Source organism: Chinchilla lanigera, unplaced genomic scaffold (assembly GCF_000276665.1).
Source record: "Chinchilla lanigera isolate Chin_1 unplaced genomic scaffold, ChiLan1.0 scaffold00013, whole genome shotgun sequence".
In the NCBI taxonomy this organism is placed as follows: domain Eukaryota; kingdom Metazoa; phylum Chordata; class Mammalia; order Rodentia; family Chinchillidae; genus Chinchilla; species Chinchilla lanigera.
Window position 1 is genome coordinate 26052726 of NW_004955414.1, and position 20631 is coordinate 26073356.

General features: G+C 41.0%; 1 protein-coding gene across 1 annotated transcript in view; it reads left to right on the plus strand.

The window, feature by feature from the left end:
• The first annotated feature begins 20466 nt into the window (after nt 1-20466).
• Nucleotides 20467-20631, plus strand: part of Ampd3 (adenosine monophosphate deaminase 3) — a 43257-nt gene continuing 43092 nt past the window's right edge. Inside the window, exon 1 of the mRNA XM_005380277.2 lies at nt 20467-20576. The gene's annotated coding sequence lies outside the window, so the exon portion shown is untranslated. The remainder of the gene's footprint in view (nt 20577-20631) is intronic.

The window sequence follows — 20631 nt, forward strand, 5'->3', positions numbered from 1 at the left end:
CAGTAAATAAGCTCCTCTCAGTAAGCAAACCAGTTTCTTAGAGGACTCTAAGTTAGTCTTTGCTTGGGTGTCTTGGGCACCACTCTGTCTAGAGAAGGAGTGCCCTGTCTGGACAGCTTGATCGGTAGTCCTTCTTACATCCCATGCCATGACTGACAGTCCCACAGGATGCCCTTGAAGAAAGGAAGAGAGTTTCCAACTGAGGAAGCACAAGCGGCCCAAATAACATGTCCACTCTAGGACTGTATCAGTGAGGTTTCTAGTATCACTCTCCTGCAGGACTTAAGAACCAGTTGAGATTTATTCAGAACCTCTACTTGATTTTCCAGACCTGAGTGCTGTGGGAGTCCATTAGGATTTAGTAGAGACCCCATGGACCCATTTAATTTGCAGAAATTATAAGAGACAATTATTAGCTTCACTTATACAGATGATAAATGCTAAAATATTCTGAGAGGTGGCCATGTGCTAATCACTTAGCTAAACACCCGACATATATCTCATAAAACTTCTGTCACGTGCTAGGCTTTTGGAAGAACTTTAGATTGTAAGCACCAGACACCAATTCTGGCCAACGAAGTAAAGAAAATATATACTGAAGGATAATAGAGTATCTCATCCCTATCAGAAGAAGGGCAAAAACTTGGAAGGCAGGAACTCATTCTTGCCTGATTTTGTAGGCTCTTTAGAAGGTGGATTTGGAATGAATCTGGTGCAGTCCTAGTGGCTCCTAGGCCTTATTATCTCTGTTCTAAATAGCACATTCCTGGGAGAGAGAGAGAATGATTGGTTTATCCTGGGTCACAAGTATCTACTGTTAAACCAATCAGGTTAAAGGATCATGTAGTACACAGACTTGACCACTGTGGGCTCTTAGCTTTTTATGGGAGCTGTTCTCAGAGAAACAGACTCACTATGAGTCAGTTGACCAAAAAGTGGTAACTGCAGCATAATTTTATCAGTCAGGATCGTGGCACATTTAAAAGTAGGTAATTAAAGAGCATTTAATAAGGAGATTGAGAAGAATTTAGGGATAGCAGCAAAGATTGTTTCAGTATCTCGGGGCAAGTAGAAGTAGAAGATGTCATCACCCCAGGCCTGAGAGGAAAGAGGAAGTGAGGGCTTCTGGAAATCATGGAGAGAGCTGTTAGGAGAAGTCTGCCAGAAAAAGCTATGGGTTTGGGGAGGGGCTTGTGGTGCCCAGGGGAATGAACACCAAGATGTCACTCTTTTTCTACTCTTGTATTTCTCAGATGCGACTGGAAGTCAGAGGGCAAAGAGGTCCAGGGACAGCTTATAAAGGCTGCTTCCTGGACACAGGGTAGAGAAGGATGGAGAGAAGTTGGGGAGACAACAAATCAGGGGAAGAGTTGGTGCTTGAACTTGGGTAGTCTGACACTGGAACCTGGGCTTTTAACCCACATACTCTGTCACATGAAGACCCTGAAGTCAAACTGACCACATACAAGTCAGGTGGATTTCCTTATCTCTCTGGTCTTTTGTAACTTCACCTCCTGGATGCAGCAGCAAGAACCCTGAGCTCAGCCTCCTCAGAATGGTGCAGAAAAACTCAGACTTGCTGCTTTCCCTTTAGGTTTCTCCCTGGGATTCGCAGAGCCATGTGGTTTGGGACATTAGAGGCAGCCAAGGCAGAGCCCAAGCTTCCAGGCTCCGTGCAGGCAGCTCCATGCTCCAGTGAGTAGGGATGTAATTGAGACTTAAATTGCACTTCAAATAAGCATCTCTTTTCTTGTCCTCAGGGGAGCATTCTCAGACCTGGGCCACATACTTCTGAGACCTAATACCATTATCAGATGCTTGTGTGTCTCATATAAATAGACCCATTAGCGCCTCATCTGTCTGGCCATGTACTTTCTTGCCACTGCTTAGAGCCAATCAGTCATGTAGAAGGAAGTACTATTAACAGTAATAGCATTCTGTCTACGGCTATATGTCCTTTCCCATTATTTTCCTTCTCTTTAGCTAAAAATAAGTAATCTAAACTACTACTACTGTGTGCTAAGTACTTCCCATCTCACCAGGATTGTTGTACTTCATCTTGATAATAAATCAAGGAGGTAAGTAGTACTTATTCCTTACTTTATGGAAGAGGAAACTAAAGCTTATATGACTGCATCAAATGGTAACAGGAGTAAGAAATAAACCTGTGTTAAATTAGACCACTTATATTCTTGGATTTACTTATAATCAGTACAGTTCAGTGTACTCTGAGTAATATAGGTAATATTATAAAAGACAAAAATGAATATTTTTGAAATTATAAAAGAATTAAATAATCAAGAAGATATAAAAATTATAATAATTTATGCATCTAACAGAGCCCCAAAATACATGAAACAAACACTGAAAAAAAGGAATAGACAGTTCTACAATAATAGTTGAAGATCTGATAAAAGCCATCTATGACAAACCAACAGTCAACATCATACTAAATGGTCAAAATCTGAAAGTTTTCACTCTACAATCAGGAATAAGACAAGGATGTGCACTATCACCTCTGCTATCCAGCATTCTACTTGAAACATTAGCCAGCACAATTAGGCAAGAGAAAGAAATAAAAGGATACATATGAGAAAGGAAGACCTGAAATTGTCATTATTTGCCGATGACATGAGACTCAACTAGAAGAGCCAAAGAGCTCTACCATAAGACTTTTAGACTTAATAACCAAATTCAGTGACATAGCTAGATAAAAAGTCAGTGCTCAAAAATCAGTAGCATTCCTGCGTAACAACAAACTCACTGAGGAAGAAATGAAGGGAACAATACCTTTCACAATAGAATAAAAAATGAAATACTTAGAAGTCAGTCAAAGGAAGTAAAAGATCTCTACATTGAAAGCTACAATACTCTGAAAAAGATTGAAGAGGATATCAGAAAATGAAAAGATATCCCTTGTTCTTGGATAGGAAGAACCAACATAGTGAAAATGGCCATACTCTCAAATCTGTTGTACAGATTTAGTGTAATCCCAATCAGAATACCAATTGCATACCTCACAGAACTAGAGAAAGAATTCCTAAAATTCACTCAGAACCTAGAAGAGCAAAAACAATTTGGACAACAAAAGCAGGGTAGGAGGCATCATAGTCCCTGACCTGAAATTGTACTACAGAGCCAGGGTGATACAAACAACATGGTACTGACAAAAAACAGACCTGAGGATCAATGGAATAGATTAGAAGATGCAGACACAACTCCAAATACACTTAGCCACCTTCTGTTTGACAAAGGAGCCAAACACATTTATTAGAAAAAAGATAGCCCTTTAATAAGTGATGCTGGAAAAACTGGCTTTCCATGTGAAAGACTAAAACTAGACCCATGTCTTTCAACATGCACTAAACTAAAATGGAAATGGATTAAAGACCTAAATATTACAAGAGAAACACTAAATCTGCTGGATGGTAGAACAGGTAGAACTCTTGAATACACAGGTACAGGCAAAGACTTTGTGAACAAAATCCTGATTGCATGGGAAATACTACAAAGAATCAACAACTGGGATCTTATTTTATTAAAAAGCTTTTGCACAGCAAAAGAAATCACCAACAGAGTGAAGAGACAACCCACAGAGTGGAAAAAATTTTAGGCAGTTGTTCCTCAGACAAAGGATTAATCTTTGGAACATACAAAAAATTGAAAAAAATCAACCCCCCAAATTTAAAGACCCAATCCTAAAATGGGCATCTGAGATGAATGCATATTTCTTAGATGGAGAGATATAAACAGAAAATAAATATATGAAAAAATGTTCAACATCATTGGTCATTTGAGAGGTGCAAATTAAAACAACACTGAGATTCCATCTCACCCCAGAAAGAATGACTATTATCAAGAAATCACCCAATAACAAATGCTAGTGTGGCTGTGGGGAAAAAGGAACACTTCTCCATTGTTTGTGGGAGTGTAGAGTTGAGCAATCACTGTGGAAATCAGTGTTGAGATTCCTCAGAAAACTAGGACTGGAGGTTCCATCTGATCCAGCTATTCCTCTACTTGGTTTCTTTCTCAAAGAATTAAAAGCATCATAGAACAGCAATGTATGCATACCCATGTTTGTAGAAGCACAATTTTTAATAGATAAATTTTGGAAACAGCCCAAATGCCCATCAACTGATGAATGGATAAAAAAAGATGTGTGTTTCTTAATACAATGGAATACTACTCAGCCATAAAGAAGGATAAACTTGAGGCATTTTTAGGAAAATAGATAGACCTTGAGACCATGCCCTTAAGTAAAATAAATAGGACACACATGTGCAAATATCAAATTATCTCTCTAGTGTGAGAAACTGAAAGTGTAAATAAGAACAAAAATGTATAATAGATATTGTGTAACAGGAAGAAATTGTTCAGAAGGAAAGGGGAACTAAGGAGGGGGGAGGGATAAAAGAAGGAAGAGAAATGAAGAAAATGAGAAAAGAAGGACAAAATGGAAACAAAGCTTTGGAAATAAGGAGGAGAAGAGGTATTGAAGGGAAGGGAGGTGAATGGGAAAAAAAGAGGCATCAAGATATATTATGTACAGGTACAAATTCCCTATGATGACTGTGGCTGTTAAATCTAAATTGTACAAATAAACTTAATAAAAAAATAATAGAATACAGTGTTCCACTTTCCATAATGCAAACCATAAGTGGGCAGAAGATTAATGAGGAACTAGTGATCTGAATAAAGATATAAAGGAACTAGACATAATAGCAATAGAATCTCCACCCAACAACAGCGGAATAAAAATTCTTCTCAAGTACACCTGGAACATTCTCCAGGACAGATCATAGGTCAAGCCATTAAGTAAGTCTCAATGAATTTAAGAGTAGCATCAAAAAGAATAATATATATAAGGATAAACTTAACATAAAAAATATAGCTCTTGTACTCTGGAAAATGATAAAACATTGTTGAAAGAGATTAAAAAGACCCAAGTAAATAGAAAGACATCTAGTAGTCATGACCTTGAAGCTTACTGTTAAGATGAAAGCAATCCCCAAAGTGAGCTAGATCAACAGAATCCCCATAGAAATCTCAGTTGGACTTTTGCAGAAATTGAAAAGCGGACAGTAAAATTCATGTGGAAATGCAAGGGAGTCAGAATATTGAAAGTAATATAGAGAAAGAAGAGTAAAGTTGCACGATTTGCTCTTTCTGGTTTCAAAGCTTACAAAGCTATACTAAGCAAGATTGTGGTACTGGCACAGGGTAGATGTAGAAATCCATGGAACAGAATTGAGAGTCTGGAAATGAATCCGGATATTATTTATACTCAACTGATATTTCTTAGTCAGTGCAGAGGACTGAGCCAGGGTCATGTGCAAGTGCTCTAACACTGCACTTCACCCTGCCCCTTCCCCCTTTAAAAATTTTTTTGAGACAGAATCTTGCTAAATTGCCCAAGCTAACCTGTAACTTTGGAATCTTCCTACTTTATTTTCCTGAGTAAGTGGGATTATAAGGCATGTGCCACGGCATCTACTGTTGGTTACTTTTTAACAAGGATGCCAGGACCACTCAGCAGGGACTGCAAATGGGGTATCTATGCCAAAGAATGAAGTTTGACTGCCATGTAACCCTATATGTAAATATAAACTCAAAAATTTACCCAAGGTCTAAATTTAAGAGCTAAAACTTAGAAGAAAACATAGGTGTATATCCTCATGGCCTTGAATTTAGGCAATGGTTTCTTACATATCATTCTACAAGAAAGAAAATAGACTTCATCAAGATTAAAGAACAATAAAGTATTTCAAAGGATGCTATGAAGAAAGTGAAAAGACAACTCCTAGAACAGAAGAAAATATTTGCAAGGAAAGATTATTCATCCATTAACAGAAATGACTAAACAATGAATACAACATGGATGAACCTTGAACATGTTAAGCTGATTGAAAGAAACTAAACACAAAAGGTCATGTATTATATGTTTCCATTTATGTGTAATGTCCCTAACAGGCAAATCCGTAGAAGACATAGATTTATGATTTCCAAGGGATAGGAGGAAAGGGAAATGCGGCATGACTACTAATGAAATTGTTCAGAAGGGTTCTTACAAGGGTTACAAGGGTTCTTTTTGGGTTGGTGAGAACCTAAAATCAATAAATAAAGCATTCTGTGTTTGGGAGGTAGCTCAGATGTCACACGGTATACCCCTTGTCTGGCATGTTGGAGGCCCTGGGTTCAATTCCCAATGCTAGAAAAAAAATCTGAATTAATGATACACAAATGACCAAGCAGTACATGAACACACTACTTATTCAACATTGCTAATCACTAGGAAATGCAAATGAAACCCTCAATGTAACATCACCTCATACCTCTTAGAATTAATGACTATCACTAAAAAGATGAAAGACAACAAGTGCTGGCAAGAACACGGGACAGAGGGAGCCCTTGTGCACTGTGGATGGGAATGCAAATTAGTACAGTCATTATGAGAAACAGGGTAGAGATTCCTCAAAAACTTAGAAATAGAATATGATCCAACACCCCAACTCCTGGGCATCCATCCAAAGGAAATGAAACCATTATGTTGAAGAGACATCTGCACTTCCATGTTCATTGTAGTATTGTTCACAAGGACCAAGACATAGAATCACCCACTCATCAATAGATGACTGTCTATCTTAGATGACTGTCTGATATATGACTGTCTGTCTATCTTCTACCATCTACTGATTGATCAATCATCTATCTATCTATGTAACGAGACTATCTTGAAGGAGAAGAAAATCCTGTCATTTGTGACAATATGGATGAATGGATGAACATGGAGTACATTATTATGTTAAGTGAAATAAGCCAGGTATAGAAAGACAAATGATCTCACTTATGTGTAGAATGTAAATAATTTGAACTCAGAATTAGAGAGTAAAATGGTGGTTATCAGAGCTTGGGGAGGTGGTGAGTGAGGAGAGAACAAAATTTTAGTTAGACAAGAGGAATAAGTTCAAGAGACCAATTGTACAACCTGGTGACCGTAGTGAATTATTATATCCTCAAACATTGCCAAGAGAGTAGATTTTAAGTGTTCTTGACACAAAGATATAAGTATGAGAGGTAATGCGTATGTCAATGGGCTTGATTTTGCTGTTCCACAAACTATACATAAATTAAAACACCATCTGTACACCATAAATACATATAAATTATACTTGTCAATTAAAAAAATGAGCAAAACTGCAGCCAGTTCACAAAAGCAAGTTGAAATCCTATATATTTGAAAATAATCATTTCATAGCGTGTGGCTTAGTTGGGTATTGTCTAAGTGTATGATATATGTGTTTCTATTTCCTCTGAAGACACAATATTTTAATCTTGTGTCTTTCTGATTAAAGAAAGATCTATCTAAAAAATAACGATAAATTAGGACCCATCAAACAATCTTTGCATGTACTGTTAAAAAAAATTAAATGGAATAAAGTCCAGAATATTGAGACCTACAGAGTTGGAAAAGCTGATTACTTCTAGCTCCGAAGTAATAAGAAAAGAGACTTAAAAAGACTTACCCTGACAAAGGCCCGAGACAATGTCTTAGATGATTAAAATGAATCGTGAAAATATCTGCTTATGTGTTGCAACTGGCTCACTGACACTTTGGAAGAGAGAGCTCCAGGGCAGGAAGGCAAAAACAGATACAGCAAATATGAAAACAGTATCTTACAAAGGGAACGTTGAGCGTGATATTGGTACATGGAACTGACTGGATGCAAACAGCTCAGAAGCTCCCCAACGTTTTGAAGAAACAGTATTGTCAAAGAGACCAGAAACAAGCCCGTGTAATAAAGCACAAGTCTGCTTTAAAACAACCCCTGGCAGGAAATGGCACATCCTCCTGAGGAGAGCATTTTCTCCAGTCCTTCTCTCTAAATTGCCAGAGAGAGTAAGGGTCCATGAGGAAGGTGCCGAGGACCCACAGTGACTGGTATTTCAGCCTTGTGACAGACCTGCAACTCCAGTGGGTGCCTCAAACTTCCCTTTCTTTTTATTTTTTATTTTTGTCACACTTGGGATTGAACCTAGAGCCTTTGCACTCAGATACATCCCCAGTCCTTTTTAATTTTTTTAAATTTCAAGACAGGTCTTGCTAAGTCATTAAATTCCCAGGCTGGATTTACAGTTGAGATACTCCTGCCTCAGCCTTCCAAAGTGCTGGGATTGCCAGCATGCACTACCATGCCTGGCTGCCTTCCTTTTCTGGAGTGTTAGTATCCTATTTCTGTCCCATCATGGTATGTTTGTGTGTTGGTGTAAGTGTGCAGGAGACCTGTTGTCTTTTCTGTTCACAGGTCTTCACAGGGGTAGGCCTGTGAAATGCAGTGACAGATTGGATTTGGACTATCTCACATGACAAGAAGTCGGAACTGTCATGAGAAGAAGGGAACAAAAAGATATTTAATAACCTGAAGAGTGCACTGTGGCGGAGAAGGCTACCTGCCACCTGGATATTTCACCTTAAGCTTCCCAACCTGAGACACTGGCCAGCAATTGTCCTTCTTGTAACATCTTTCTGAACTTTTCATGTCAAGGTTTTGGAGGCCTTATTATAGAATGAATTTGGATTTTCCCTCTCTTCTTCTACTTCCTGGATGTGTTTGTTTAAATCATTATTGCTTGTTCTTAAATTTTTGTGAAGTCATCTGGGCCTATGGTTTTTTTGTGTGTGGGAAACATTTTAATTTCCTTTAAAAGAATTTCTTTGACAGATATAGGACTGTTGGTATTTTTTGTTTCTTCGTGGGGCAGTTTTGGTTAATTGTGTTTTGAGCAACTTGTGTATTTCAAATGACAAATTATTGGCATACATATTGAACAAAGAATGCTAATTTATTGACCTAAGCTTGGTTATAGTAGCTTCTCACTATCTTCTAAATATCTGTAGTCAGATCCCTTTTTTAAGCCTAACTTTGGTATTTGTGTTCTCTGTCTTGCGTGCTCCTTAATATGTCTTGCTGGAGTTTATTAACCATATCATTTTATTCAAAGAACATACTTTTGACTCTGTTGATTTTTTAAATTGTATGTTTGTTTGCTATTTCATCAGTTTCTGGCCTTTATTTCTCCTTTCTCCATTTTTGGGATTTATTTGCTGTTCTTTTTCAGCTTTTTGAGTTGGAAATTTAGGTCATTGTTTTAATGCTCTTTGTCATGTTTTAGTATATAGGTGTAGACGTAAAGGTCTAAGTTTCTTTCCGGACACTGCTGTAGTAGTGTTATCAGCCACACCACCTCCCTTCTCCTGCTGGTCTACTAGTGAAAGACTCCTCAATGGCAGAAATGCAGGCTGGGACCTGTGAAACTCTGAGTCACTGGGACAGAGCCCTGGAGGGGAGCTGCCTGACCTGCCTTGGCTTGTGATATGAGCAAAGAAATATAGCTTTGGTACATTGGATCACTGAGGTTTTTGTTTTTATTATTATTTTTTTCTTAAAAAGGGTTTGGTGGGCATGGTGGCACATACCTATAATTCCAGCACTTGAGAGGCTGAAACAGGATGAGTTTGATGACAGCCTGGGCTACTCTGCTTCTTGTGAGTGACTGCAGAAGACAGCAAGGCAGTGGTAGGTGGGATCTTTCCCTCTCATGGTGGAAAACTCTAGAAAACAGAGTGGACACAGGTGCTTGAGCCATGAGCTGGACCAAAGCACACTGTCCTAGAGAAGGAGGCTCAGAAGACCTCCGCATCCAGCTGCTGCAGAACTGGCTGGGACTGCATTGTTCAGCCTAACTGAGCCCCAGTCACCAGCTACAAAAGGGGCAAGGGAGGTCACAGGGCAAAGGTGATGACCCTACTTAGCACCGTTCCTCCACTGAGCAGGAGAGGGAAGCCAGAGGGGCAGGTGGGCTTAGCTAGGTGCCTGCTTCCACCAGGTTCACAGGAAAGCAGCCAGCGAGGCAGAAGACAAACAGACCCTCTGCCGAGGCGTAGCCCCTGTGGATGGGGCTATGGGGGATACATAGAGTAACATGAGGGTTACTTTAGCCAAGTAGTGGGCAAGTAAGATGACTTGGAGGCTGGTGGTGTTGGAAGCCTGCTGTACACTCAGCGTAGGGGCTCTTCTCCCGCACCCATCAGGTCCAGAGAGCTAAGAGCCCTGATAGTAGGAGCCCTTAAGTGTTGCACAAACCCTCATGGCTTCCCTACACCTTTCCCACACCTGTGTAAATAGGGCTTTGTCAAATTATCTGTCCAATCAATTATCCTCATTTGTCCCTCTATTAAATTATTTACTAGTAGTGATGCTCCCTAATAGTCTTGCCATTAAATTATCTAATAAATCCTAGATATGAATGTTTCATCCAGTTGCTGCTGGGATCCTGTTGATACAAAGGCCATCCTGTTGATGGCTTTTGGAGGGCCACTGGAAATCTGGTTCTCAGCCACCAGCTCTGGAGGTGGAGGATGGGGATAGGGGCTTAAAATTGATGTCTTTTATGACACCAAAGGCAAGGACATAGAACATGACTTCACTGCCATACTTCAGAGATTTCTGGTAGGCATATGGTTACCCATTTATGCCTACATTATCAGGATGGGAAGAGATTAGATTAGATAGATCTGATCTGGGGTGAGAACTGGGTGATAGCAATAGGAGGAAGAAATCTAAAAATAAATCCATGGGCCAGAGCTGCTAGCATCACCCACATCTATTCCATTTGCGCTCTGGAGAAGGGCTGAACAGCTACATTCTGGGGGACAAGGAATAAAGTTGGGACCTAGCGAGGGCAGGGGAGGGTGAGATGTGTGTACCCGGCATCCATTGGAACTCTTGCCTAAGGGAGACCTCTATAAATATGATGGGGAACTGAAGGTGCTTGCAAAACATCTGCAGGGAAGGACATTCTTCCATACTGACTTTTAGGATGTGCTCATCTGGAAGGAATGCTTTGGAAAGGCTGTGCTAGAGGCGCTCAGAAAACAGAAGAGGCTGGGGAGGGTGGGCATGAGGAACTTTAAAGCTGGTTTGTTATGAATTTAGTACATGCTGGAAAAGTGACAGGATTTGGAAAAGTTAATTTAAAAACAGCGCCACCCCAGAGCACTAAATCTGGTTTTATTTACCCAGACCATGTGGTATTTTTCTCTTAGTGAAGGAAGGAATTTATACACACAGGAAAAAAAATGAGCTTTTATTGGGCAAACTTAACAGCATGTCCAATGACAAATATGTGAGAGAAATAAAGTCAGGGAAAATGACTCAGCTAAAAATCCCAGGGACTTTGCACAGGCCATTCACAACATCACAATATCTAGGAGCTTCTTCTTCTTCATGCCTTGCAGGAGGTCAGGTTTTCCTGTTATCTTCTGATGTGACCCTTCACAGCTCTCATAGTTTGAAGTCACATATATGTGTAGTGCGTATTCAACTCATGTCCTGGAGCCGGGTACAGTGGAGCACGCCTGTAATCCCAGCACTCGGGAGGCTGAGGCAGGAGGATCACTGCAAGTTCAAGGCCAGCCTGGGCTACAAAGTGAGTGTAAGGCCAGTGTGAACTGCATGGTGAGACCCTGTCTCAAAATGACAAAATATTTTTTAAAAATTCATGTCCTGTCCTCATTCATGGGCTGACAGCTGTCATGAAGGCAGGAACTGTGCTATTTCCCATTGTTGCTCTAGAACCCAGTGTCTACATCTGCTAGATGCTGAGCAGGTATTTCATGAACAACTGCCTGAGGGACTTTTAAAGCTTGTCAAGTTGAGACAGCTTCCCAAGTACGAAAAGCAACACATACTATGATATCCTGGTAGTTTTGGAGCCTATGTAGCCTGCATTTCTCTAAAGACTTTTCCGTGACACTACCCTAGCAGGAGAGAATGTGTGACAGCAGCACGGTACCTGCAGACATCAGGACTTTGCGAGGAAGGGTAATAAAGCCTTGAATCATATCAAATCTTGACCTCACAGCAGGAGAGAGAGACACCCAGCTCTTCTGATGTCTCAGAAATTGTCAGACGTTGTCACTGAACCCAGATGTCTTCAGATCTTGCAGTTGGTGCTACAAATGTGCAAATATCATGGTGCACTGAGACCAGCCTGGGCAAGTTTGGAGGTAGTGAAGGCATTTAAACTGCTCTTTGTTGATATTTTTCTCTACTTTCTTAGATGCGAGATTCCAGGCCTGGTATAACTAAGTTAACCACAGATGCCAGTGATAGTTGTATTTGGAAAGGAAGGCTGCTCCTTTGCAGGAGTTACATGTGAGGAAGGAAACACTAGTGTCATTGCTCAGTGATGCTGTAGAGCAGCCTGGTGTGGTCAGTGGGAAGGGTGGTGGCTTTTGATGATGGCTTCATCAGGAGACACTTGGCCTATGCCCGCCGCCTTTGATTCTCATTCCTTCCTTTGGCTCCATGGGTGTGACTGGAGCTTCAGCTGTTGGCGCCTTCTCAGCACAAGGACTTCTAACCCCCACGAGGATGAGGACCACCCTTGGGAGTAACAGAGGGGTGCCTGGAAGGAGTCTGGGGGTTTTGTGGAGCAGTTCATAGTTTCCAGCTCCTATTTAGTTAAAAAAAATTGTTTTTCTTTAGAGCATTATTATTTTTGGTCTCTGTTACCCTCAGCTGAACCTCATTCCAGAAAATCCATTTGGGAATACTAAATTATGGCTCTACAACACGCCTTCACTATGTTTATTTAGATAGGATCTGTACTTTGCCATAGGTGACTAGGATTGATCTGGTTTAAGTGGGAATTATCTGGCATGTCAGGTAGACATGAAAATATGCACATGGGCCAGAGACTGGGTCACATCTTTTGGGAGCAGCTGAAAGATGATAGATGTCAGTGATATCTAACTGACTTATCTCTCTTTCCCAAAGACTCATCCTTTAGACAAACTGTGGGCTGTGGAAACTACTGCCCACTCTGAGCTAGCTGGAACTTGTCCAATGTTCATCTCAGTTTCCAAGGACCTGTGTGGAGCTGTGTCACAGTGACCTTTGGGTCCTCTTTCCTCATTGTGTGCTTCTGCTCTTTCCCTGGCTGCTCTCTCTTATCCCCTGAGACAGGCATGGCCAGCATAGAACAGACTCTTCTGCTCTGTGCCTCCACGAACTTTGCTTGAAGGGTGGGGGTAGTTGTATCGTTGATCAAGAGCCATCCAGGCTGTCCTGTTCACACTTTATGATGCAGAGAAGCAGTAGGGTTCTGAAATAATGTTTACAAAAAATTGATTTTTTTTTCTTTTTTCTTTTTTTTTTTTTGGTTTTTCTCTGGTACCGGGAACTGAACTCACAACCTTGCGCTTGCCAGACAGACACTTTTGCCGCTGAGCTAAATCCCCAGCCCCTGATTTTTTTTCCATTGTGCTTGGGATCAACCTAGGGCCTGGCATATGCTAGGTATGTGCTTAACCACTGAGCCACTTCACCCTACCCCCTGAAAGTGAGTTTAAAGTCTTTTATTTGTTCTTTTGATAACTTAATTGTGAAAAAACATGTAAAGCAAAATTTGCTATTTATCCATTTTATTTGTACAACTTAGTGGCATTAATCGCATTCACAGTGTCATAAATCATTGTTTTAAAATTTCCACATCAAATTCTTCAGCAGATTTCTCTTCCCTAATTCAGAGATGTTATACGTCAGTGAGATCATAGGCTCGTTCTTAAAGGATAGGAATTTAGGAACTTGGAAAGTTCCTGTGCTTCTCTCTGGTATAATTTAAGCTGGTCCTCCCTCCAGGTGTCCCTAGTAGGTGCTGATGAACTGTGAAGGACTGATGGTGGCCAGCCTTCTGGAACCTGGCACTCATCTGGGATGGAAATACAGTAAGACAGGGAGCTACATACCCTTGCTTCCAGTTTAGCCTTTGACTACACTGTTCACTGAACAGCTGGGTGTTCTGAACCACACATACAGAAGAGGACAGCCCAGGAGTATGAATGTTAGAATCTATAGCCAAGGAGGAATCTTGGGAATGAGAATGGCCAAAGGGGAATATGCATGTGTGCAGGTGTGCGTGTGTGTGCATGCATGTATGTGTGTCCATATGTGTATTTGTGGTAGAGTAGCAGGGCCAGCACATCTCTAGGTGACAGAAATCAGAGCCTTGTTTGAATTCTACTCTGTCTACCTCCCTCTCCTTTCTTTCAAAAGTACTATGGGATACTTTAGAATAAGAAACCAGAATTTAAAATTATAAGGCAGGGGAGGGGGAATTTATAGCAGTGGATTCTCACATCAGGAAAACAACAAACACAGATAACCTAATTTTACACCTCAAAGTTCTAGAAAAAGACGAGCAAGTTAATAACAAAGCCCAAAGAAGGGAGGAAATTATAAAGATCAGAGCAGAAATTAATGCAATTGAAACTAAGAGAACAGTACAAAGAATTAATGAATCAAAGAGCTGGTTCTTTGAAAAAATAAATCAAACTGATAAGCCCCCAGCCAATCTTATCAAAAAAAGAAAAGAAAAAACTCAAATCCATGCAATAAGAAATGAAAGGGGTGATATCACTACAGATCCTGTAGAAATTCAGAAAATCATCAATACCTACTTTGAAAATCTTTACTCTCACTGGATGGAAAACTCAGAACAAATGGACATATTCCTAGATATGAATTACCAAAGCTGAATGAAGAAGATATAAAAATCTTGAACAAACCAATATCAGCCAATGAAACTGAAAATGTAATAAAAAAAACTTACCAACAAAAAAAAGCCCAGCTCTTGATGGATTCACAGCTGAATTCTACAAGAAATTTAGAGAAGATTTAATTCCAATTCTACTCAAACTCTTTAAAGAAATAGGGAAGCAGTTCACCTAAACTCATTCCTGGAGGCAAGTATTATCCTGATACAAAAACCAGAAGAAGAACTAACCAAAATTATAAGGCAGGAGATAAAGGGGATTGAGGAAAGATGATTTGGTGATTTCTGACAATGGGTTAAATGTGTAAGACTGTTTGAGGCTGTGATTCCCAGCTATGAAAAGTTGACTGAAGTCTCACCAGAATGGAGTATAATACTCATGTGTGGGAAGCCAGATGATGACAACTGAGGCCTAACTGACCTCCTCTGTGAGCACAAAGGAGAAAGGCAGCATGAAGGCATGATGGCACGTTGCAGGTTCTAGGGAAAGGTCAACACAGCTGAGATCCAGTTGCTTACCTGGGTATGTACTTTACATAATAAGAGGCAGATGAATCTTGTGCTAATCTAATTGCTTGTCCCTATGTTTAAGTGAATAAAAGCAAGGTGAGCCAGATGCTCAGGGCTCTCTGTCCACTAGAGGCAAGAATCCCTTGGCCTCCAAATTCTAAACTAATTCTATGTTTGTCTTTCATCCTTGTTTGCCCCTTGGTTAGTGAACAAACTCGTAGGTGGTTTTCTACAAGAGGTGCCCAAACAGGAACCCAAATAGGGTCTTAACTGGGGAAGTCTAGGTTCCTCCAAGTGGCATCTGGTTGAGGACCAAACCAGCAGGACTGGTTTCCTGCACTGTGTCCCTAGGGTGATCTTGTACAGAGTGCTGGAGGGCAGGTGGAGATACAGGCCATGGTTAGATGAGGAAGTGGATTGTTCATTCCCAGACATCAGCTTTAATTATAGAAACCATGTGCCTATCAGCAGACAGGCATGCCCTGGGGAACATCAGCCCTCACCACACTCTTGGACTAAGGAGAAGGCATTTGGGGGTCATATGCTGTAGACTCAAACCTCAAATTCCTACTCATTGTTCCCCTTTCAGTCCAAACACGAGGAACCTCAGCCCAAGAACCTCTGCTGCCCCATGAAAGACTCCAGCCAGTCCTACTTCTGAGCTCTCTTTTCCCTGTCCCTGTCTTGAGATGCCCAGGAACCACCCCACTTCTGACCACAATCCTGAGAACATGTGCTCTGGGTCTATGGCCCAGCTCTCTCTAATGCTAGAAGGGAGAGATTTTCCCATTTTAGAAGAAGAAATCTGCTTGTAACAGTGAGGGGACCATCATGCTCACTGTCAACCAGACTCCAGCTTGCTCAGCTCTAAGTTAAACCCAGGAGTGTGTGGAGGAAGGTTTATCTTCTCCTTGTGCTGTAGTATCAGGGTGGGCTGCAATGTTCTTTCATGCAGGGAGCCAGGATAACAGCCCTGGGGACACTTCTTTCAGCAACCACGTACTTCTGATGTCTTACTTCTGTCCTGCTGTCAGACTATGTGCCACAATTTCAGTCAGTTAGTAGCAGTGCCCAGGGTGCTATGGGTTGGAAACTAGCTAAAGAGGTGTTGCCCATGCTCTCTTGAAAGCAGAGCGTACCCTGGGTATGATGGCTCATGCCTGTACTCCCAGCATTCTGCGAGGCCGAGACAGGAGGATTGCGAGTTCAAGCCCAGCTGGGGGCAGCTTAGCAACTTAGAGAGACCCTGTTTCAAAATAAGAAATATAAAAAGGCTGGGGATGTTGCTCTGTGCAAAGGCCTTGAGTTCATTCCATAGTTCCCCCTAGTACATACTCTCTCTCTCTCTCTCTCTCTCTCTCTCTCTCTCTCACACACACACACACACACACACACACACACACACAGCAGAGCCTTTTCCTTGTTGGCCCTTAGCAGGAGTTTGGTCTGTGTAACACAGGGGACTACAAGAAGAGGCAGAGAAATGAGTGTTGGGAGAGTGTCATGTTCATGTGTGTGCATTGTGGAACAATTACCAGAGGGGAGCATTAGTGTGTGGGGGATCAAACAGCTCTTGGCTACCAAAAATGCTCAAATGAACCCTATCCAATAACTCTGCCCTCAGGTGCTACCCAAGGATTTCAAAGTTCTTGAGGAATGAACTTCAGGAAGATGGGAGGAGAGGAGTCCTTGACCCAGGATGTCTGCTTTTGCTGGCAGAAGCATGAGGAAAGACTGGGGGCTGTGCTACTGCTGAGGCAGGGTGGAGAGGAGTGATGTGGGCACAATCTCTCCTGCCAGTATTCACGTTAAACTGAGGCTGTGGAGGATTTTCAGTCTTCAGAGTGGGTGTGGAGACTGAATGGTCTATGTAAAAGAAAAATTAAAACTTTTATTTCTATTATATTGTCTAAAAGTCTCCTTTATCACTGTTTACCACATGAATTAACATAGGCAACTTACTCGGTCCATGCATCAGGTGCCCATGCATTGGCAGGAAGCAGGATGTTCTACACGGGGTGGGAGGGGACCGTGCACCTGCTGGTCCAGTTGCCTTCACGTGTAGCAGGTCTTATGAATTACTTGTATCCCAGGCAATAGAGAGACACATTATATTACCGGATTTCACCCATATTGTTCCCATAAAAGGACAGTTAATTGAAAATATTCTTGCCCAAAACCCCCCTTAGATTGAAAATAATAGGAGTAATGCAAGCAAAAACAGAAAAAAATGACAGAGCTAATGTATTCCTACACCTAAAGTGAAATCCATTATGATTATATAGTTAGATCTGACAATGGGTCAACTAAGAAATTTGAATTTATAAAAATGCCTACTTGAAAAATGAACTTACATGACTATATATTGGCCCTTGAGATATTAACTAATAGCAATATAAATATGCCATTATAATAATCAAGACACATAAGTTCTATAAACTCATAAAGAATAAAATCTGTAATTTTTTCAGGGGTATTCCAAGCTATGTAATATTTAGTTGTGCATTCTTATAAAATATTACTACATGTAGAAATGTTTAGGAATCTCTTTTGAGGCTTCTTAATAGTAAGAGGCAAAATGTCATTCAATATCATTCAAAAGAACAGCTCTTATATCTGACATGGTTGAAGTGCTTGACTTAGTACAGAGAAGATGGCAACACATACAAATACTTTATGTTAAAAGACACACAAAAAACTCTGAAGAAAAGGATTTAGAATATATTGCCTGTTGTAGAGGTTAGATACAGTTGCTAACACATATCACTTTGTCTTTGCTGGTTTTGATGGTAACATTTATGAAGAAATACTTCATACTTTCTGTGACCTACTAAAAAAAAGATATGTTCACAGCTATCACTGAGTTTGCTAGTAAAACATGTTATATTGTTTATGTATGAGAGTAGTGACTGGTAGACTAGCTTCCCTGCCTGGAATACAAAATTCAGGGCTGATACGTGGAACTCATCCATCCAACCATCCATTTATAAGCTACAACAATAAAGTTGAAGGTAAGAGAGCACAAATTGCCACGGGATCTCAACAATACGGCTTATCTGAGAAAGAAGAACTTAAAAACGCAATGTGATCTTGTTTTCATCACTTTCCTCCCTAAGACACAATATCCAATACCCACAATTTAAAGAAGGAGAGGACCATTTTAGTTCACGGCTTCAGATGGTTCACTTCATGGCTGGTGGGCTCAAAGCATGGTGGAAGGGCCTGCCTCACAGGGAAGCTGCTCACATCATGGGGGCCCAGAAGCTGAAAGAAGGGAGGACCCACAGAGGGAGACAGATATCACTTGCCAGGTCACATTTCCAGTGACCTCACTCCAAACAGGCCCTGCCTCTTAAAAGCAAGTCAGCTATGGTAGTACCCGTGATCCAGTTACTTTTCACACATGTGGGACTTTTGTGGAACACTTTAGATTTAAACCATAACAGACCTTTATAATATGTTGTTGTGTGATGAAAAGTGGAATGAGACAGAAAACTTTTTCTGTACCTCAAGAACTTACTGATTAGCACGGGTAAAGATCTTGACAGTTGTGGAATTTAAAGATGGCATTCTTTAATAAAAAGACAAGGGCTCCAAACTTGCTAGGCTCTGCTCTGTTGGCTGTGACCCTTCCAAGGGTGTTACCTAGTGCCCCCCCATTCTTTCAAGTAAAGGTGATATTTTAATAATGAATTGAGAAAATAATCATACTTTAAAGGACTCATGTTATAGGGAAAACACTCTGAAAAGTGCCATTTGGACTATTTCCATTCATGTGATTTTAGGGCTCAAATGAAATGTGTCAGTGTCACCTACACTGTCATTGTCACAATCTGTGAAGTTCAGAAACATACTTTTAAACCCCTTTTACAATCTTCCAAATGCATGATCTCAAGGTTTTTAAATGTTCCATTTTTTAGAACATTTGCAAGGACAATTGATGAAAATTTCATTGAAAATATTGGCCTTATGGACGAAGAAGAGTTTTCCTGTGGAATTTCACATTTGCAAAATTGGTAGCTGGGATTTAAACAATGAAAACTACGGTCAAGTAAGTGCAGAGTTTTTCTGTCTGGGCCGATGTATCTTTGTGGGGTATCTTTTTATAAATAATAACAACAAATACAACCAAGCATTGACATTAATTGAATTTAGAAACAGTTTCCAGTCACATAAAATATTAAACTAAGATTTATTAAAATCATTTTAACCCTGTTGCTCTCACTTAATGGATTATGATGAACAATTTTTAAGTGAAAGGTAGTATACACTGTACCATTCACAGAAATAAAATCTTACAATTATTGCTTCACCTTTATCACAGCTTTTAAAAATATTTTTAGTGTACTTTATATACATACTAATACAGTTTTATGGGGCTGTCATATTTGTTTGTTGGTTTGTTCTGTTTTTGGGACAGGGTCTTTCTATGTCTCTCAGGCTGGCCTTGAAGTCACTATGTAGCCCAAGCTGGCCTTGAACTATGAGTGCTGGGATTATAGATGTGTGCTACCAGGCCAGGACCTATTATTTATCTATTTATTTACTTATTTTGGTCTTTTTGAGATAGTGTCTCACTATGCGATTCAGGCTGGCCTTGAGCTCGCTTTGTAGCCCAGGCTGGTCTCAAACTAGCAGTGATCCTCCTGCCTCAGCCTGCCGAGTGTTGGGATTACAGGCATGTGCCACCACACCTGGGTCCTATTATTTATAAATTGTAAAAACCAGGTCATGAGGTAGAAAGAATAAAATCTAGTGCCTAAAGAGACAACTGTGTGTTGGCATATTAAGACATATAATGGTGCTCACTAATGAACACTTTTCTTTTCCCAGTTGTTGATTGGACACCAAGTCAAGGATGGCTTCAGAATGTGGGCCAGAGAGTGCCTGTGTGGTGGCACCCTTCAGGAAATTGGAAACACAGGGGCAACTTCTGGTTGCTTCTGGGAGGCAGTTAGGAGTTTGGCCCTGGATATGTTTCCAGGCCTAAGAACCTCTAGTGAAGCTGTTCCCAGTTAGGACCTGCAGCTCTAGAGCACCCCGGGCTGAAAATGAGGTTCCGGAGTCTTTCACGGAAGGCAGGCAGTTAAAACCATGGGAGTGGCAGAGACGCCCAGAGTGGGCCAGCGGAGTTAAGAGTTAGCTAGGGAGCTGGCACAGTGGGGTCCCAGGGAAAACCACAAGTACAAAAAGCCTTGTGGCTCTCGGAGGCTGAGAAGCCACAAGCACCCAGGTTATCAGTGAGAGGAGAGGGAGGGAGAGAGGGAGATAGAGAGGCGCAGCGGGTGCCAACTTCAGAAACCGGGTCCTCCAAGCGTGCCAGGCAGGAAGGCAGGAAGGCGTGGTCAGCAGGGAAGAAGTGAGCGGGTAGCTGTGAGGCACCACTGGCTTGGGCAACCAGGAGGTCATTCCGGACTTTGAGGGGCGGGCACAGGAGCCAGACAGAGGTAGGAGAGCGAGGGTGTGTGAGTGTGTGTGTGTGTGTGTGTGTGTGTGTGTGTG